This window comes from Melitaea cinxia, chromosome 12 (genome assembly GCF_905220565.1).
Source record: "Melitaea cinxia chromosome 12, ilMelCinx1.1, whole genome shotgun sequence".
Lineage (NCBI taxonomy): Eukaryota > Metazoa > Arthropoda > Insecta > Lepidoptera > Nymphalidae > Melitaea > Melitaea cinxia.
In genome coordinates this window covers 13,561,627-13,582,353 of record NC_059405.1, presented here as the reverse complement: position 1 = coordinate 13,582,353, position 20,727 = coordinate 13,561,627, and the positions used below count along the sequence as shown (strand labels likewise).

General features: G+C 30.5%; 1 protein-coding gene and 1 long non-coding RNA gene across 2 annotated transcripts in view; one reads left to right on the top strand and one right to left on the bottom strand.

The window, feature by feature from the left end:
- The window catches only part of LOC123658271 (serine proteinase stubble), a gene marked incomplete at its 5' end in the record, with an annotated part of 63,953 nt that overhangs the window by 24,387 nt on the left and 18,839 nt on the right, over positions 1-20,727 (bottom strand). The window lies entirely within an intron of this gene.
- On the top strand, positions 904-20,569 carry LOC123658503. Its single transcript, XR_006743895.1, has 3 exons — positions 904-914; positions 18,333-18,336; positions 20,474-20,569. It is a non-coding gene; the product is annotated as an uncharacterized LOC123658503 (long non-coding RNA).

The following is a 20,727-nucleotide window of genomic DNA, read 5'->3' as shown; positions in this document are numbered from 1 at the left end:
TTCAAACGGATCTATTCTGTTACGTGTAGACAACACAACAGCAATATGCTACATTAATCGAATGGGTGGAATTCAATTCCCACACTTGAATGATCTAGCTAGGTCTATTTGGCAGTGGTGTGAGAAGCGCAATATCTGGTTATTTGCTTCATATATAAATTCTCAAGATAACATCGAAGCTGACCAAGAATCTAGAAAACTTAATATTGATATAGAGTGGGAACTTTCAACGTGGGCATTTAATAATATAAAGGAAACGCTAGGCACACCAGATATTGACTTGTTTGCCTCTCGCGTCAATGCTAAATGTCAACGGTATATATCGTGGAAAAAAGACCCAGACGCAGTAACTGTAGACGCATTTACAATTAATTGGTCTAAATATTTCTTCTACGCTTTCCCTCCGTTTGCTTTGATACTAAAGTGCTTAAACAAAATAATCAATGATAAAGCCTCAGGCATACTAGTCTTCCCTCATTGGCCTGGACAACCGTGGTTTCCACTACTTAAAACAATGATGACTTCAGAAATCATATTTTTTGAACCTAATCCACATCTTCTCAAATCCCGTTTCAGATCTCTTCACCCGTTGCACCAGACCCTTACCCTGGCAGCTGTGAAGCTCTCCGGTACGCCTTTAAGCACCGCAACGTTCCAAGCGTAGCTCTCGATCTGATGATTTCCTCAATATCAGCAAACACTTTAAGACAGTATAACGTTTCTCTTAAACTTTGGTGGCAGTTCTGTCTGGAACAAAATCTTAATGTACTAGATACTTCAATAGAATCAGTAATAACATTTCTTACGAGTCAATTTTATAATGGTAGTTCATACGGCACTATCAATACCCATCGTTCTGCACTATCGTTATTCTTAGGTAACCATGTAGGCTCTGATGAGAGGATTAAAAGGCTGTTAAAAGGCATTTTTAAGCAAAAACCCTGTCGCCCTAAGTATATTACTACTTGGAATCCCCAAGTAGTACAAGATTACATTTCTCAGTGGGTTCCTAATAAAACCCTGAGCTTAGAACGATTAACTAAAAAGGTGACTGTTCTCTTAGCATTATGCACTGCTCATAGGGTACAAACCTTGTCTCTGATAAAGATTGAAAATATCATAAAATCTTCCGACGGAATTAAAATATTAATAACCGATCTGATAAAGACGTCTTCAGCTGGTAAAGAACAGCCCCATTTGTACTTACCCTTCTTTAAAGAAAACCCTAATATATGTCCTGCTATGGCTTTAGAAGATTATATGTATATCACGAAAGATTTAAGACCACCCAATACAAAAACTCTTCTTATTACATATAAAAAGCCTTATAGAAAAGCATCCTCTCAGACTATTAGCAGATGGATTAAGCAGACATTGGCAGAGGGCGGCGTCGACGTTGGCGTGTTTAGCGCGCACAGCACGCGACACGCGTCCACGTCGGCGGCGGCCTCTGCTGGCGTCTGTATTGACGTAATAAGAAGAACTGCTGGCTGGTCAGAATCTTCCAAAACCTTTGCAAAATTTTATAACCGCCCAATTTCAGATACTGTATCTAGAACAGGCAGGCTATTTGCCGAATCAGTGTGTCAAATAGTTACAAATAATTAATATAATAAAAATTGTAAAATAATCAATATATTTGTTAAATTAATTGATTATCTGATAAAACTAATTGTAGATAATTATTATTTTTTTCTTTTTCATTTGTTTTGTATAAAATTAAATAAACATTAACGAAAACGTTTGATATGTTTTGTAATTTTAAACTAGCACACCTATCTCTAAACATCTACATAGTTATAAGTATATCTTCGAATGAAATAACGAAATATAATAGATGATCAACTGAACTTCGAGAAGCGAAGTTCGATCATTATTATATGAGTTATTTCATTCGAAGATATAAACACCCGGCCCACCCTACCCTATAACAAAAACAAGATTTATTTAATTTTATACTCTCTGAAAAGAATGAGTTAATGTGACAGTGTTGGCCGAGTGGATCCGATGACAGTTTTGACAATTGAATGAAACGTCAATTGATTTGTCTTTTAAATAGTGCGAGCTGCCTTGTAGGATAAAGGTACTACATAGTTATAAGTATATCTTCGAATGAAATAACTCATATAATAATGATCGAACTTCGCTTCTCGAAGTTCAGTTGATCATCTATTATTAAAGCCACAGTCAAACTATTCATTTGATCATTAGTTTCGCAGGTTTTTTATTCGCAAAATTGTTACATCAATTTATTCCTTTTTATGTTATTTGTAACAAAAGCGTAATGGAGTATTGAATTCTGCAAAAGGATTAACGGAACTCTATTGATTACTAGCGAAAAATTTTTATATTTTTTATTTTACTCTTTACACATTATTTTTTGACAAGGATCAGATCATTATTAATTTGAATTGTTACTCGAATATAAACTTTAAGTTCTTCGGGTTTTGGTGTTGTTTCGTTTGAATTTCAATTGTTGATTTTCTTTTGAATTAACCACGATGACTTGCAAACGTATACGCGGAAAAACAGAAAATGAGTACATCAGTGCGGTACAAAGACGTCATATGTTTCAGTCAAATGATGTTGTTTAAGATATTTTCATATAAGCTGGAGATATCACAGAAATATCAGAAATATTTATTGTTGTAATGTATGAAAATATATTATGGTGTTTGAAACATCCAGACCATTATAAATAATATTACAGTAATCTGTAGTAAAAAAAAAATCGTCCAATTGTTTTTTAATTAGAATAACTGTTTTTAATACCCAGGGGGGTATTCAAATTATTTGATATCAACCAATGTTTTAAAAAATTATATAAAAGATTTGTTAGTGCTAAAATACCATGGATAGCTTTGCCCATCTAATGTAGTGCTATCTTTTGTTTTGTGTCTTTTGCAACTTACACGAATAATGATATTTAACGACTGATACCTACTCAATACAGACGCGGGTGACAACGCAATAAATTAATTGAAAAAAAGACATTAAAATATTTATCATTTAAAAAAATCGTTCTCGTTACCGCTAGCTCAACAGCCATTTGCTTTGAGCACAGGAAAATATTGTTCTATAATTTATCGTATTAAAAAAAAAAGTATGTGCTTAAGACCGCGCAGCAGAAGTGAAAACTTCATTGTGAATATACTAAACACAGTGACATAAGAAGCGAAGAGCAGCTGACTGTATCTTTCTCGCTCGGGTAGACTCGGCGGTCCCGAGTTCACCCGATCGAGCTTTTCACCTCATAGCGTGACGAATCAGCCTAACTTACTACCTACGAATAAATGTGTGTGCAGTGCACCAAAAGAAGTTTTCACTTAAAATATATATATATTGAAATCAAAATATCATGTACTAGCTTTCCGTTCACAGCTTTACCTGCATCTTTGACGGTTCTGTTTTCTCCGTTAAAATAATATATCCTAAGTCACTCGATGATACCTAATTACGTAACATTCTCCTGATGATTTAATTTTTAAAATAGGTCCAATATCTTAAAAAATCATATATCTTCTCTATATGATCATTAAATAGGTAGCATGTAATATTATCGAGTGCCACCGAATGCGCTAAGTCCCGTAACCAGATGAATGAGACCGTTACTTTAACCATTTCCGAATGTAATCGGTTGTGTTGTGTTGACATCACGCGTTTTTTTGCTAGACGGTTTGACCTTTCATAGGTCAACAACACTATGATGTCATTAATAGCGAATATTATGTTGTATAGTAATACATATGAACATTATCTAAAGTACAAATTGCTTCCGCAAATTATTACACGTGATAAAAAATGCTGTTGTTACTTTTTTTAAATTTAATAACATAATAACTCCGAAGAGTTTGGTTGAAATGCCTCAGTGGTCAGGATACGTGATGTTGCGGATTGCGAGACAAGTTTTAGTTCACATCCACTTATGTTAAAATGCATTTTAAGTTAGCAGCTGAAATATTTATTAAATACCCAAACAATATAATTATATTTTATCAGAATACCTATTTAGATGCGGTATAAGCGATAATAATGGTAGCTTGACACGATTCAAAGTAAAAATAGGTATAAGGTATTGTACTTGCAATAGTTATAGTTTTAATATTTAATAATAATAATAAACATTTATTCATACTCACACAGATACATCGATATACAGTAAAGACAAAAAAAAAATATATATAGAAATCACAACATGACAATTCTATTACAATATAACTAACTATATAGATATTATGACAAATAGCTAAATAGGAAACAATGAACACAATATACAACCGAAATAAAAGACAATGAAATTAAAAACAATAATAATAGGTAACTACCCACATAAAATCAACAATAATAATTAAAAAAATACCAAAAAAAAAAAATGAAAAATAAGCAAAATATAAAAAAAAGAAAGAAAGCGGCAACCTGTATAGCGATGCACTGATGGGAGCACTGAAACGGATGACGCTCGGCATTTGTTGGAGAATCAAGACTCCAACGCCGATTTTCAGCGTCACCCTTAAAGAGATAGGCGGAAAGCAGTTCTTATATAAAATATATTAATAAACTATAATAAAAATAAATTTTGAATATTGGTACACATATAATAAGATACTAAAATTATATACATATGATAAAGCAAAACAATTAATACGTCTTCACTTTAATGAATGAAAAAAAAAAAGGATGAATAAATATAGAGAAATGGATTGGTGTATTAATTTTGTTATATAATAACACATAAAGTAACTCCTTTAACAATGACAATTCCAGTTGCGCATATTTCTGTTAACTTATGTATATATATTTTAATACTACCTTACATATTGTCAATTTCTTGTCTCCACTATGAATTGCTTATATATTGTATTGCGATGTACCCTACCCATTCATTTTTGTTTAATTTAGTTCTTGTAATTTCTCATGTAAGTGTTTTTGTGAGAAATAAGTGATCTTTAACCTTATATAGAAAAAAAAACATAAGATTTAATATGAATATTTGTACATATTATAAGACTCGAAACACAAAATTGATTTCAATTCAATTAAAATCAATTGATTTGTAGTGAGCCCTTGCTCGTTGCTCATACACACACACACACACACACACACACACACACACACATAAGTATATAAATATATGCACAAATACACACATACACATACACACATACACATACACATACATACACATATACATACACATACATATACATACATATACATGCATATATATACATACACATAGATACATTCATATACATACACATACACATACACATACATACACACATACATACACATATACATACATACACATATACATACACACACATACACACACATGCATACATTCATACATACACACCTATCTTTACACCATAATCAATAATTAATAATTATGGTGTAAAAAACGTATGGCATGTAAATACTTTTTAAATTAGTTAGTATTCCTGTAACCAATATTTTAAAGCCAATAAAAATTAGCAATGTATTTGCATATCCAACAAGTGTTTTTTAAATTTAATTTTGAAATTGTTAACCGTTTCAAGAGATCGTAATGGCGGAGGTAAATTATTCCAACACTTTGTTGCCATGTACCTGAAACTACCTCGAAATGCTGCTGTTCTGTGTGCGCATGTGATGAGCATGAACGCCGATCCTCTAGTGTTATGAGTATGCCTATCACTCGCCCATTGCAATTTATCATAAAGGTAAGGAGGCGGAGGTTATTTACCTAACATTGTTGTAATTTGAGAGGAGCGAGAAATTGGCCGTGTTATGGACGCAACACGTGTTGTCGCTCTTTATAATTTCTGGTCCCTTAAATATGAATAAAATACTCACTGGGCTCTTATTAGGTAAAAGTTCAATTATAAAACATAACAAAAAAGGTTCGGTACAACATTCAAACTCCATAAAACACACAGATTTGTCTATATTTGATTTTATTGTTTTACATAAAATAATTTCAGAGATGAAAAATGTCTATTTAGTGATCATTTCATTCTCAAATTATCATCTTCAAATTTTAACACAAGAATTTTATCCAGAAAATTATATTTAAGTTACCTTTCTAAATTTAAATACAGACGAACACCATAATATGAAAAACATTTACAAGAACATAAATAAATAATAATAAATAAATATTTACAACATACACACACGGTCGTCTGTTCCTAAAGTAAGCAACTTAATGCTTGTGTTATAGGTAACAGCCGACTGATATAGCTACATTTTTTTTTTCGATAAGCATACATATAAATAATACATATATAAATAGACACATATATTACACCCTGACTAGGGGTGGGGATCGACCCCACAACCCTGGGAGCAGAAACTGCGTCAACGGGCTAGTCAAAGTTTAGTCATTAGTTTTATCTTTGACAATATTCTTCGAACCGTAGGTCCTTCAAAGTTACCACCTTTGTGTTCGAATTTCACAATACTCACTCATTTAGTAACTTGTTCATTTACCTCTATTAATATTATAATAATTTTTCAACTTTTTTAGTAAAAGTAAATCTATAATATAAAAATGAGTCGCAGAATGTGTTGCTAAGCGCAAAACTCGAGAACAGTTGGACCGATTTCGCTAATTCTTTTTTTAAATATTCCTTGAAGTACGAGGATGGTTCTTACGGAGAGAAAAATTTAAAAAAAAAAAATTTAAAATTTCCTGAAAAAGTCTAAAAACAACACTTTTCTATACTCCCATACAAAAGATTTGTGATAATACTTAAAAGTCACTGTTAGGCGATACGAAGTTCGCCGGGTCAGCTAGTTAAGATATAAAATAATAGCGTGGATGTTTTCTTTTAAGCATAAATTATTTTACTAAAATAGATATATGTTGTCAATATTATATATATTTTTTAATATTACTTTCATCTGCAATTATACTTTTTATCAAATAATTGTGTTTGCTCGCAAACGAAAAAAAAACCGACTTCAATTACATCGACGAGTAGTACAACGTAGATCGACGAAAAAATAGTCAAGTAACTGCGCGTTATCAAAGATTACTCAAAAAGTAGTTATCAGATCTCGATAAAATTTATATGTGACCACATGACAAACATCAGCTTTCGATTAAATTAAAAATTATTAAAATCGGTACACCCAGTAAAAAGTTATTGCGGATTTTCAAGAAGTTCCCTCGAATTTTCTGGAATTCTATCATCAGATCCTGGTTTCCTTATCATGGTACCAAACTAGGGATATCCCTTTTCCAACAAAAAAAGAATTATCAAAATCGGTACACCCAGTAAAAAGTTATTGTGGATTTTAAAGAATTTCCATCAATTTCTCTGGGATCCCATCATCAGATCCTGGTTTCCTTATCATGGTACTAAACTTGGGATATCTCCTTTCCAACAAAAAAAGAATTATCAAAATCGGTACATCCAGTAGAAAGTTATACGGTATAATACAACGTAGGTCGACGAAAAAAGCGTCAAGTAAAAACGCATTATTAGATATAGCTCGAAAAGTAGTTGTTAGATCTCAAATAAATTTAAATGGGACCAATTGGCACACACCACCTTTCGATTAAAAGAAAATTTGTCGAAATCGCTCCACCCAGTCAAAAGTTCTGATGTAACATACATAAAAAAAAAAAAAATACAGTCGAATTGAGAACCTCCTCCTTTTTTGGAAGTCGGTTAAAAAAATTACGTATTATAATATAAAACATATTAATGTATAATATTATTAAAAGTTAGTTTTTTTTTTTATTGTGATAAAATTCAATAATTATGAATAATTTGTCATTTCCAAAACTTTGAAGACACTGGTGTCCATAATGGTGGAGATAAGTTGGTTCAGAAACTTGAATTTCTAGATATCAAAGTTTTAGACAGAATGCTTAATTCAAAGTTTGTCAAATTATTTCTGAAACGTGCTCGCTCTTTCACTGGTCGAAAAGTTTTAGCGTTAGTTTGTCGGCATTCAACTTTTAAAAAAAAATATTGATCGTATTTTGATCAAGTTAATATCAGGCGACTTCTATCTTTATCATAGACATTATATTTTGTTGCCTAATGAACAGATAACTGTGAGTATATGTTGTTACCTACATCGTGGACATTATTTTGTCTGCCTTAGAAACAGGTGAATGTGTCAAACATATTTATTATAATAATACTCTTTTGACGCATTGGGTAAAAATTTTGAGAGTAAATTTTTACAATGCGCACGCACATTGTCTCCAAAAAACTGACACCCTTAAGTTAGCTAGTCAACGAAGAAGAAGTTAGCAATGTGAAGTTACCTAACCAATAAAGTATAACTTCTTACGTGCGTACATAACACTTTTTTTATATTACTATTATTTTTGTTTGAATCACCGATAACTGCGCATCTGTCACCGACATTTAGGGAATTTCAAAATAACAATGGCGGTAAGTCAAAAAGTTTTCATAGTGATCTTAAAAGTTTAAAAACTTATATAATTATTTTAACACTTTATGTATAAGTTTTGAGTTAGTAATGGGCACATTAGGTACGTCGTGGTCGTACGTGTCATTATTTCAATTACTGTCTTTTGTTCGAAGATTTCACCAATGTTTATAGTCTCTGTTTATTTCTTATGTCGTGTTGTAAAAGTTATTTTAACTTTTTTTTTTTGTTAATAATAGTATTGTAACACAATAATTTAGAACAGTAGTTTTTAAATAAAAAATCTTCAATAATAGTTTAGATTTTTTATGTATTGTTATTGGTAAAATTATTATTGATTGATAAATTGTTGTACTTTGACAGATAATATAATTTGATAGATTCAGTCAGTACAGTAGGTTGATTACGGTACCAGCAACTACTTGCACAAAACCAATTAGTTTAGGAAGCGAGATCTAATTAAATTTTGTTAAATACTAATTATTTTTACTAGTGAAAACTCGACATTATTTTATCAAAATGTTATAAATAAAAAGGCGAGGCTGCTCCACTGACATTAAAAATGTTACCCGTTTACTAAGCTATAATAAAAGACTGTATACAATAATTCGCAAACTGGCCTCGGAATGGTTCTGTATAATTGCCGTCATTTTATAGTGAATGAGCGAAATGATAAATTGATATTAATTTAATAAAACTATAACTATGAGTTTGTTTATTTAAACATATAATTTAATTATTTTTTTATTGTTTTTGCATTTGAAAGCCAATTTAATGAAAAGTTTTATCCCATTGTACATTACATTGTAAATAATAGAATCAAGCAATGACTGTTACAGTAAATTAACTTGACAGGTGTAAAAACTCAACCCAACAAAGTATATTTCAACTCTCATATCGTTTTTTAACAGTCCACACGTTAACATTGATAAAAAATATCGTTTAAATGTCAACTTGATAAAAGAATATACTATTATAATTATACCAAGCTCTAATATATTGAATCAATACGGGTGTTAAAACTTCATTAAGTTTAAGTAAACATATTATATTTATACTACCGATATGATACACGCTAATTTACCTGTAATATATAATCACCCCCAATTAATTAGTCAAACAGAACTTCAAATTAATCAAAACAAGCGAAATCGTCCACATCATAATAACTAACTTCCCAGTTAACATAACACTATATTATCCAAAGAAATATCCCGTCAAACGAAAACATTATTAATGAGACATTTAACCCTAGGCTTTAACCCGTGACCTGGGTTGCAATGCGTAATCAAGTAACAAAGTTATTACATCTGCGTGAACAGACTGCATTAACGTCAATTTGTATGAACGGTACATTGATTTAGACAGTACTTAGATATTGAGTGTTACATATTTTGCTTATAACATTTAGTCTAAGTTTACGGTCGTGTATTATTTTTGCCTTAAAGACAAATTCACTATGGCAAAAATAAATAAAAAAGTCTAAAACCCATTCCATTAGAACAAAAATCGGTAACGAGAGTAATAACTATATGACCAATACAAAGATTATCACGACCCGAAATCGAACTTGCTAACATAATAGCCAATTGCTCAGCCAAGAGCTCATAAGCTCGTCACGAACTCCCAAAGCTATGTTAGCCAAAATTTGACCCTGTTGTACCGATATGTTCCATTTATTCCATCTTTTTTACGCTTCAGCCTGTAATATCCCACTACTGGGCGCCTACATAACGCCTCTTTCCCTATGTAGGAGAAGGATCAGAGCTTAATCCACCACGCTGACCACGGCAAACACCTGTATGGCCAATACAAACGTTTGTCATGTGAGGGGATCGAACCCGCAACCGCCAGCGCAACAGGTACAATCCATGGCTGTAACCGTTGCGCCAACGCGGCGTCATCATTTATTCCATCTACTGAACCATATTCGCTTGTTTATTATATAATTGCATAAATTATCAGATTCGTTTTAAGATACGTCCGTATGTTAATTTATTGCAAGTCTAAAACAGAGTAACTACATTAAAGCTTCAAGGAATTCTTTTCTTTTATAAAAAAGCGTAGCGTTTAGGTTAATCGTCTATTGGTTATTTTGAGCGATAAGCTATTTTACGTGTAGTACTATTTATTATTTTACATTATGATTTGATATTAAATAATGGCTTTTTATACTAGCCCGTTAGCGCTTACTGCACCGGGGGTTCTGGGTTCGATTCCCACCACGAGTCTGGGTGTAATATATACATTTATTAATATATGTATTATTTCTATGTATGTTTATCGAAAAAAAAATATGTAGCTATACCAGTCGGTTCTTACACAAGCATTAATTTGCTTACTTTAGCAACAGACGACCGACCGTGTGTGTTATGTTGTAAATATTTAATTATTATTTATTGTATTAAATTATTTCCATATGTGTTTATACACTCACCAAATGCAATGATAAGCAAATTTCTGCAAAATTAAAAAACTAGTTTTAAGAATAAATAATTATATGTATTAAATATGGAGTAAAAGCTAATTTGATAACTGCAATATACACATTTTTTTCTATTTTTGCGCTTTGAAACATTCACCGCCCTATAGGAGTAGAATAAACATTATTAAAACCTTGATGGTTATTTTATTAGCTTATAAAAGCTTATCTATAATAGTTGGATGAATAACCTAAGACAAAAGCAATGCTTTTCTTTGTGTAATTCTGTGTATAAATAATTTTAACAGCGGAAAACCATTATTTTTAATTTATCTACATGAAACCTTTTAAATTATAACCGCAATAAGTTAACGTAACGGTCGTTTTAATTATAAATACGCGAATAAAAGGACCATAAAATACTAGAAAAAATTTAAAAGAAATTGTTACACTTAGGAATAAATAACTCGAAGTCGTTCCCTTTAAATGTTTTTGTGATTAGAATCATGTTTGTGGTAAGGAAATGAAAAGGATATTCAGTTAAAAAAAATTATTATTATAATCCTAAACGTAAATACAATAAAAGACTGTAAAATAAAAACAAAATAAACAAACATTTTAACTTTCTCGATCCTGTAATATCCCATAGGTCTATTTCTAAGAGAAGGATAGTTAACGTTCAATATATAAATGTAGGCCTTAGTCGTGATACACAATTACTTAAAATTACTTATTATTTTACTTAATCAGCTTATTAAATAAGGTATAATTAATTAGAGGCTAAACACAGTATTGTGCTATATATGGTAACGGGAAATTAGGCCGATAAACATCCGACGTATAAAGATAATTCAGAATAATTAATCGAGATAACGTCGAAACGGTTACGGTTTTACTTCGACAACAGGCTATATAACAGCAATCACTATAGATTAAGTTTAATAATTAAAATTATTAGCTAAATTTGTATTTGGTACAAAACGATGGCATATTGTGTATTTACTTTTCGTTCAATATCCTGTAATTTTTAATAATATTCTACTAACTTATTGAAATAATCTTAAGATACAATGTAAAGGATAGATTGATAGTTTGTTACTTTTTTAAACCTTCTGTATTCATTAGGATGTACCTTAAATATACAAATAACATAAAGTTCAGAATAAAACATATGCTACTTTTAGAACAATAACAGGATATTGTTATTTTATAATACATATATTTTTTTTTAATTCTTTTAACAAAATCGTAAAACATATATTTGTTTTGTTGTTTTTGTTTTACCAGACCGGAACGAGGGATAATCTCGTTGAGAATCGCCGAGTGTGACTTTTATTTATACAAGCATTAACAATGAAAATTCAACTTTCAAATTAACTTATTTGTAATACCAATAAAAAATCCTAAAATGATATTAAAGTAAATAAATGGATAAATATCAACTATGTATCTCATATATATCTATATATATATATATATGATATATATATATATATAAATTAATGTTGTCTGTATGTCCTTTATGGAATCGTAAACTATGTATTTGATCATGTCATGATTTTCAGCAGTGTTGTGCTTGAGCCCACAAAGGTTTCGGAATTGGTACGACCAAAAAAAAAGCATAGAAATTACTTTTATCCTAATACCAACACATAAATCCATAGCATTTAAACGCATCAGATAAAATCCAGTCCACGTAACCTCTAAGGAATCATGAATAACTTCGTTTAATTACACGCTCTTCAGTCATTTCATGTATTGGAAGATATATTCAACTAATACACTGTAATTTCTATATAAATCTTTAAATACTTCCCGGTTTATGACGACAAGTTTTTACCTAGTTAAGATTAAATTTAATCTTACTAGTCATTTATGTTTCTGTAAAAATTTGATAAACAAATTAATAATTTTCAATTATTACTATTAGTTCACACTCTCCCTATAACTCATTCAGGTTTTCAATCTGTACTAATATCATAAAGTTTAAAAGTTTGTTTGTTTGTTTAAGCGTGTTAATCTCAGGATTTACTGGTTCAAATTGAAAAATTATTTTTGTGTTGGACAGCCAAATTACTGATGAAAGCTAAAGGCTATTTTGTTTTGTTTAACTTTAAGTTTCGAAACTTGCATATATGCTTTAATTGTCTTATTGTTTCAATGTGCAAATTACCAGCGAACATGGGAAGCGCGTGTTACACACATAAGATAAAGATATTTTTTTAATTCTTTATGTACAAAAATAACACGAAACTTTTAAATTTCCTTTTCTATTACAAAGTAATTTATAACGCTTCATTCAAAATATTAAGTTGGTTTATTGATTGCACCGCAAGGTAAGCACAAATGTTCCTCTAATGATGGCTGCCGTTTTACTGTTATCCAAATCATAACTATATTTCAAGATTACACATCCAGAACTTTGCGCCGAAATAAGTAGATTTACTTATTAGCGGTGACGACTTTAGTGACTAAAAATATTAATCTTATAATACCTATATAAATCTTAGACTCAACGGTGATTTAAAAAATATTACTTGTTTTATAAGAAAGACACGTATTTTAAATCAGTTTAGTTCAGTTCAGTCTATTACAATCTACTGCTGGACATAGGCCTTCCCCAAGTTCGTGCCAGACATCCCGGTTTTCCGCAATCCTCATCCAGCCTACACCGGCAACCTTACGTTACGTTAGTTGGATTGTTATCCCGCCATCAGTCGGCTTTTTACGTTCCAAGGTGGTAGTGAAACTGTGTTATCCCTTAGTCGCCTCTTACGATACCTACAGGAAAAGAGGGGGTGGCTATATTCTTTACTGCCGTAACCACACAGCAAATAATCATATCATCATAATCAAAATATAGTCACAGCTCTTCAATTAATTTAATTACAGTTTCAGTTAATTTCAAGTATTTGTTTTGAATTATTGAAAATTCATTTAGTACATTTATTTAATTCGCCATAAGTTATAAGTTTTGTAACTAACCTTAAAATTGTATGGAAAGTGCATATGTACCCTCAACTTTAACTCCAATAACGTATTACATTATTGGCAACACGGATACCATCATTACGAAGATACAACAACATTCTTGAGAGAAATTGACTAATCTATTCATTCCCACGGTAAAATAGGCTTTCCTGCACTTTAATATCAGTATAGCGTACATATGTACAAAGATAATACCAAATATATTGGCCCTAACTGAATTCCTTTTGAGAAAACTTGGATTAAGTTAACTTAGTTTATGCGCAAAGACAACAAAAAAAATGTGTGTGTGTGTGTGTGTGTGTGTGTGCACATTAAATTTTTATGTGCTTGAAATAGAGAATGTAACTAACAATTAAAACCGTAACGATATAAAAACAATACACATTAAAAATATTACAAGATTATCTTTTATTCACTAAATTATGCTCTACACGACTTTGTACTATTGAACTGTTAACCATTTTAATGACAGAATATATTTTAATTAGTTTGTAACTAATATAGGTACATCTGTGTTTAATCCTATGAGAATTTAAGAATCAAAAGACCCACGTGTATAACAATAACGCGATTCAGAAGTTCTAAGGCGAAAGGATTGCAAACATCCGTCAATCCTGTCATCTATACTTATTAATGTTAATTCGGATCCTCGTCAGATTTTACTACGTGTCACTTCTGTAGTTCTCCGTTTATCATTTACAATAACTATTTACCTTAGTCAAAGCTATAACCTGATCGGTTATATCAGTAACAGATTTCATTTATTTATCTCTTTTCTTAAATTTTCTAATACTTTGTTAAAGGTTAATAAAGTAAAAAAGTGACAAGAAAATCGAACAGAAATTTACTGAAAACGTCACCATTAATTAAACTCCACGCGTTTGACAGATCGCGAGATAAGAATATATTTTTCAAGTTTGAATAAATATTAAGTAAAATTTATTAAAAACCCGTTATTAAATTAATTAACTACATAATACAAATGTATAGACAGTCGTGAGAACCTGGTGTCACGGTATGTGTCCTGGGTCAATGTCTCAAACATACAACATAACTGTATGTTAATTTATTGTGTCCAATTAGCATAGTTTTAATAAATCTACTGAAAATTAAAGATCGCATGTAGATATCGATAAAAATAAAATTGAAAAAATAAATTTAGATTTAAAATAAAAATTAAGTTCTCATTTATCTAAATATTTCTTATAAGGTACTGAGTAAGTAACTGAGGTAGGGCACAGCAGGAATTTCCTGCTCAAAATATGGAGCAGCCCGACTAGGGTTGTACCTCGACCTTACAGAAGATCACAGCTAAATAATACTGTTTTCAAGCAGTATTGTGTTCATGTTGGTGAGTAAGGTGACCAGAGCTCCTGGGGGGATTGGGGATTGGGTCGCCAACGCGCTTGCGATGCTTCTGGTGTTGCAGGTGTCTATAAGCTACGTTAATCGCTTACCATCAGGTGAGCCGTACGCTTGTTTGCCGACCTAGAGACATAAAAAAAAATAAAAAAGGTACATTATTAAGAATTTACGAATTAATAAACGCTTCACACTCAACGGATCCCCCAGTAGGATTTTCTCCTGTGTTGATCTTTCCTTCTCCTGGTCCGGAAACATACAATACACATACACAACGCCCAGACCACGACTAACATCTATATGGTCGAAACATATGTCTGACGTGAGCGGGAATCGAACATGCGACTCAAAATATTTGATTATAAATACTATATTTCCAAAATATTAATATAATAGCTTAAAATTAACTTACAATGTTATTCCTGAGTTTGTTTAGTTACACTTTTTTATTATTAATTACTTCGGACATAATTCTTTACAAATTAAAATTAATCCCACATTAAAAACATTTTTTACGTTTTATAAGTAAATAAATTGTATTTATAATGAAACTATAACAATTCAAATACTGTGCAATGAAGATTTAGAGTGGGGACTTATTATCCTGAATTTTTGCACGGTACCTTATGGAGAAGGAATAAAAGTCAAAATATACAAACGCAAACAAAATCGCGTGTCCAGTTAGTAGATAATAAATTTAAAATATAAACTCAATTACCAAACGCTAAAGGGTGAGAATAAATTAAACTATTAAATTAGTATAAATTGTCTAGTTCTAAGAAATAGTGAATTTAATAGTAACAAATAGGAGGCTTAATACAGGATTGAGTGTGCCTGGAAACTTGTCTAGAAATAAATGGGGGATAAGGCCTGCTTACAGAGATTTATCGTTAATATGAATTACGTTCAATTACTTGTATTGCTATAAAAGGTTTAAAACATAGCTAATTAAGGCCTCAAAAGCATTTCCAAACAATGAATAAAAATATACTTATATACAACTGGCTGTCCGGACAGACTTCGTTCTTTCAAAAGTAATAGTAAAAAAGTGATATGAAAATATATGAACGAAATTTTCATTTTAAATATATATCCATTTATAATATACGATACGAGATGTCGTATCAAATATGACATATGATGTATTGTACGTATTGTTACGTATGTCATATTTGACACTTATAATTTTGAAACATTTTTCCTTAAACAAAATCATGCCATAAAATAAACCTTTATTACAAATATACATTTAATATTTACAATTACAAACCAGGATTAATGTCCATGTAAAAGTACGAAAGCGATAAAGTCAGGCGAGAACCGTAATAACTCAAGTAAGGGAATCATAATAAATAGTCAACAATCTGTAGTCCTATCAGCAATGCTAATCGGTGGTATTATTTATATATATAAAGGAGCCTGACAACTGTGGTGGTTGTAAATTGCGTCATAACGCTGCACCTCGCCCCCGGCTGCGCCTGTCTAATAGTCGTTTAGTTTATTTTTGGTTTATGTACGCGTTGCTTAGTGTGACAGATTTAATGTATGCGTTTATAAAGAATCGTCATTCTGTTGGATGATAAATCGAATGCATGTATTATACTGTATGTGTATTGAGTATTTTATTGTTTTTAATATCGGATCGTGATGATAACATCGTAAGATGTCAGTGGTATTACACGAATAAACATTTCGTTTGCAACATTTTTTCGTTTCGTTGGTAATGTTTTGGACGTTTCCGATATATGTATAGTACTTTCAATTATTATCTATATCAAAAAATATGTCATAAAAATTCAACAACTTATTTAAATTGTATGCTTTCTTCCGTTATTTTCAAACTACTAATTATGAAATTAACGTATTGCAAATACTTTTTTCCAGTACTGTATAAAGGTAAATATAGATAGTAAATATTCAACTTTTATAAAATTTTGTGTGGATATAGAGTAGGTCTGCGAATCGGCCAACATCTTTTATTTTTCATAACCCTAAGTTTATGAAAAGGGGGGGGGGGTTAAAGGAGTTAATAACATATATGGCAAAACGACGTTTGCTGGGTCAGCTAGTATCACAATATATTTTATACGTATTGTAGTAGCTAAACAGAATTAATAAATGTCAAAAAATAACGTGAAACTTCTTATTAATAAAATATTTAATATATTTATATTATTCTTTCAAATAAAACAGGAAATAATTTCTCTATCTTATCAAGAATACATCGAGTTACAAGACTTCGAGAGATAAGTCGTAGTAAAAGGAATATATATAATGAACTTTTCACATTAATAAATTCAATTATTTGATAACTCGTTAAAATGTTAAAATAATTTTATCTAATATAAAAGTAAATTCCTATTTCCTTTTTTTTTAGTCACACCACGACTGCAGAATTGTACCGACTACATTCCTTTTTTAAATTTTCTATCATATTGGAGCAAAAAAAAGAATTTGTTTGATTTTATAATTCTTAACGATTATTTTAGGTCACTTATTTGACAGTTCATAAGACAGAACAATGTCTGTCTGATAAATTTATTATATATTTACCTACTTATTTAAAACCAAAATTAGTTTAGTTATGTATAGCTAAATGTATAACAAAATAAAGCAATATTACGATATAAATAAAGAGGTCCTTACTTCAACTTTTTATATACAATTGTATTACATTTCTAAGTAGGTAATAAAATTTTTAATACTATCTTATATGTGTATTATCTTTTATCTAAATGAAATAAATTGCAAAAATAATTAAATACGTTCTAACTCATAATTAATTCGTATATAAAACAAGAAAGATATTTCATATTTTCGTTTAAAATACAGTAGCAAATAGAAATGTTATCTTCATCTGGCTTTCTCGCGTTGATTTGTGGCGGATGCTGCGTCGGACGTTGTCGCAGTCATGTGTAGCACGCAATTAAGATATAAAATCATTAACAACTTAGTGTTTTGACACGTATCTTTACTTGGTTTCACTTGCTTTTATACGATTTTTTTAAGAAGTCAAAAGGAAAAAGTACGTGCGTACAAAGTACACATGTCTGAAGTGAAACTTCTTGGGCAAACTAATTTTTAAGTTTCGTTTATATTTATACAAATCTTCATGTGCCCAAAGGAGTTTCACTTCAAAAAATAGTTATTGTCGTGACAGTAACGTAGATGATTGTCTTGATCTGTCTTTAAACGTTATAATTATATTATTTTTAATTTAATTAGATTAATATCTTCGATTTTATTTTTGTGTTACCCACACATTCATAAATGTTTAATTATATTATTTTTAATTTAATTCTTTTATTTTTCATGTGCATGTGTAAAACAGTCATATGATAAACGGTTACCAAGGTTAGCTTACACTTATATATATATATATATATATATATATATATATATATATTCGCTAAGATTTTTTCTTTGTTTTGAGTTTCTTTTAGTTTGTATTTTTCAGGTTCCTATTTACTTTATTTTATCCTTACAAAACCTATTCGGGCTTCTAGCAACAATATACTTTTTCTTATTTCATGTAGTTCAGTCATAATGCGAATAGTATTGTACGTAATGGATTCCATCTTAGATATAAATAACTTAACACGGAATTTCTCAATTATAAAAAATTCTTTCTTTCATTTATTTCGTCGGAAACATTTCACGCAATCAATTACTGTAAATAATAAGTAAACATTAATGTAACCTAATTTTTTTTCGTAACGTTAATGTTTTAAGGAGATTAATTAAGATTTTTATTAAAATAAAATTAAAGAAAGAATTAAAATTATTTACAGATTATCGCGAATAACGCCTTATAATTCAGATATTATACATGTTAGAAAAACGTCTCAAGGTAAAAAAATTAAAATTCTTCAGGGCTACCCTGTTTGGCCTGAATTAAAATAATTAAGTAGTTTTGGTATTTATCTTTTCGTACAATGCTTTATTCTAATTGATGCAAAAAACAATTACATAATTGACAACCCTAACAGATTTACGGGAATTTGTTTTTAAGCTTACTACGACTTACTTACTTACCCATTACGGTACCATTACTTACTACGATTTGTAGACAATTAATTTTTTTTATTTATAGCTTATAAATATGTGTTATCAGGGTTTTAGTATAATAAATAAATAAATAAGCTTAATAAAAAAAAATAATAGCTTGTATCTAAACTTTAAACCTTTTTGTGTAATCATAAAATAACCATACAAATACCTAACGCCTTTGTAGCGACATCTATCTTGCAACATACGAACTAAGAACTGACGTATCCTACATCGCGATATTAAAAGTTATCCGAAGATTCAAAATATATACAAGAACCCGACATTAACCGTTGGGGGGGGGGGCAGTAGCCCACCAGACACAACTGACCTTGCGGTGGTGGATGAGGAACTTTACACCCTGTTCTTCACATTCCCCAAACCTTTATAATAATTAAGTGTAAGCCATTGAAGACTCGATATAAAACAATAGGATTCCATTATTATAACCAACAATATATTATTACAATTTCTGTGTAACGTATGTAGCTGGCGTTATATTTGCAATTAATCGTTTATTGAACATATCAATACTCGCTGTATATATTTTTTATATAATGTAATTAATTGTATTTTATATATAATGTAATATGAAAATGTTTCGATAAATCATTCTTAAAAAACAAACGAAAGATTTACTTTTAGTGATGTGCCATAAACAATTTGGTAAATTAAATAATCCCAGCATCGCTTCTGAACAATAAAACTCATTGCGTTAAACATTAACCTGTTTTATGGATTATTAAGATCACAGAATACACCTATGTTAGAAATGGTAGAATAATTTATAAGAACTATCGTATTTAAATGAACCTATTTAAAACTGAATTATCAATTATAATTTTTTTTGTGTTTAATTATATTTTTAATGAGTAATTCTAGACATTAATAAATATTTCAAACATAATAGCCAACATTAGGATGTGTATTTTGACTATCGGGATTCCGGAAATACAAGACACAAATAAACGCTCATACCTTGAAACACATCTGTATGATCTGTGTAAATATTTATCTGATCAAATGTTCTAACGTATTCTCGTATATGGAGTAATTTTTTGTCTAAGATTATTTTAATATAATTCAATAATGAACACTTTTAATTCTACGGGACTTAGGACTTACTTTTACTATAGGTACTAATTACCGCAGGTGACAAGCAACAATGGTGTCAGCAACAGAGTTTCAAAGTAACAATCGCAATAAATTTCATAAAATTAAAAGTAATAACTGATGTAATTATGTGTAAATAAGTGAGGTAGGGCACAGCAGGAATTATCCTGCTCAAAATCTGGATTAGCCCCACTGGGGAAGTAACTCGACCTTAGAGTAGATCACAGGTAAATAATACTGCTTTCAAGCAGTGTTGTGTTTCTGTAGTGAGTAAAGTGACCAGAAATTCCTGGGGATGATATAAAGGTGGGGTCGGCAACGCGCTTGTAAGGCTTCTGATATTGCAGACGTCTATAGACTACCGTAATCGCTTACCATCAGGTGAGCGGTACGCT